Below are 2,044 nucleotides of genomic sequence, written 5' to 3'. Positions count from 1 at the left end.
TCTCTCTCTCTCTCTCTCTCTCTCTCTCTCTCTCTCTCTCTCTCTCTCTGTCTCTGTCTCTCTCTCTCTCTCTCTCTCTCAAATAAGGAGAGACATTCTGTTTATACTATCATTTCATCTCCCCACTGTCATACTGCATCTATTGCCTCCATAAATTACAAGATGATATAAGCATTTATTGCATTTGTGGTTTTGAACAACCAAAGGACAGTGGAGAGGAAGACAGCATGAGCAGGCTTCAATGAAGTCACCGAATTCTAGAATTTCAGCTTTTTTTTTCCTTTGTTCAGTTTCGTTTAATGACTAGCACCTCCCTGCAGAGGAAGCAGGCAGCGAGGTGGTAGCAGGGAGCATGTTCACTTGAAGACCTTGCCCTGATTGAAGGGTTTGCCCACTTGCTGGAAGGCCTCCTCCCTGGAGAAGTACTCTCGGACCATGGTCTGGGCCTCCTTGCTGCCAGAATCCAGCTTACGCCATGTGTAGGACTCATAATCCACCTGCCAGTCTGAATTTAGCAGGAAGGCAAGCTCCTGGCCCCGGAAAACCCAGACTCCAGAAATGGCATTGCTATTGTTGGTGCCAAAAAGGGAGGATGACACTGGCAAAGGCGTTCTTTCTCAGCTTGTCCAGGCGCTGGAACATTCCGGTGATGAGGTTGCAGCTCATGAAGGTCTGGCTGAGCTCCTGGGGGAAGCGGTACTCAGCGTACAACAGGGACCAGCTGTCACGGTCGAAGTGCTCCCAGAGGTAAGGCAGGGCCACCCGTCAGTGTGTCCTCATTGGAGTACTTCCGCTTAAACTCATCCAACACCAACGTGCTCTTGGGCAGGTGGGCAAAGGGGTCCTTGGCCTTGGGCTCTGCAGCCAGAGCCTGGACACACTTGTCCATATCCTCCTCGGGGCCGGGGCTGCGACCGCCTTCTTTTCTTTCCACTCAGCCTGGGCCTTCTGTTTCTCTTCTCTCTGCCCCTTCTCTTTTCGTGGGGCCTCCTTCTTAGGCTGACTCTCCTCAAACTTTTTAGATCAAACTGTGCCATCTTCTCACAGAGCTGCACCCCTTCCAACACTGCCCAGAACTGGGGCTGGTGGGCGCAGGTGAGGAACCAGCCGTTGGTGTTGGGAAAGGCCTGCTGGAAAGATGGCTCTAGCACCTGCCTATAGAGCTGCAAGAGGGTGCACACCACTGGGATGTCAGTCAGAGTCACGCGCTCCCCCACCAGGAAAGTCCGTGTCTTCAGGTGGGCGTCCAGCAGCCCCAGCACTCGCCTCACCTTCTCTTTGGCGTTCTCTGTGGCCTGTTTGTTATGGTGCATGATGCCGAGAGTGGGGAACACACAGGTACTGGCTGGAGGAACAATGTCACTGTCTGCAAAGCTCACCCACTGGATCACCTGGGCCGCTGCCTCGAGAGTAGAGCCTCAAAAGTCATCATTGCTCATGTAGTGTGCGATGGCATTGCTTTCAAACACACAGAGCCCATCACCACCCTCAAATGCTGGAACCTTGCCCGCAGAAAACTTTCGGAGGAATTCGGGAGTGCGGTTGGTCTGACCAAAGTGGAAGTGTGGAGGTGCGGACAGCACGCGAACCTAGGCCCCACTGTACTGTGCAGCAATGAGGGCCTTGAAGGCCCACCAGTTTTCAGGGGTATGTGTACAGGGTCCTGGCAGCCATGGTGATTGCGCCTAGAATTTCAGTTTTGAGGTTCCTCAGCAACCATATCTTCCAATCCATATATGGAAGGAATTTCCCACCTAATCATAACTAACAATTACCTGATTGTTTATCTGACTGATTATCCAACCTCTACTTAAACAGCTGAACACATGACAAGAAGCCAAAACACTTGTCTGAGGGAGATTATTGGAGAAATACATGATCAAAAAAGATGAATTGGTTACAATAGCACGAACAACTAATGGAAAGACATTTAGCTCCATGGATACTGTTAAAGTGTCAATAGAGTAGAAGTAGAGTATCTACAACCTTGCATAGACCAGCACTTCTTAAACTGTGAATTCTGACTCCATATGGGGAAGTAAAA

The 2,044-nt window shown here is 50.5% G+C and overlaps 1 pseudogene; it reads right to left on the bottom strand.

The window, feature by feature from the left end:
• Positions 1 to 311: 311 nt before the first annotated feature.
• On the bottom strand, positions 312 to 1,674 carry LOC110196346 (elongation factor 1-gamma pseudogene; annotated as a pseudogene).
• Positions 1,675 to 2,044: the final 370 nt, after the last annotated feature.

The sequence above is a fragment of the Phascolarctos cinereus genome, unplaced genomic scaffold, assembly GCF_003287225.1.
Source record: "Phascolarctos cinereus isolate Bilbo 61053 unplaced genomic scaffold, phaCin_HiC Scaffold_2;HRSCAF=192, whole genome shotgun sequence".
Lineage (NCBI taxonomy): Eukaryota > Metazoa > Chordata > Mammalia > Diprotodontia > Phascolarctidae > Phascolarctos > Phascolarctos cinereus.
The sequence above is the reverse complement of the archived record's forward strand: the minus strand, read 5'-3'. Positions and strand labels throughout refer to the sequence as shown.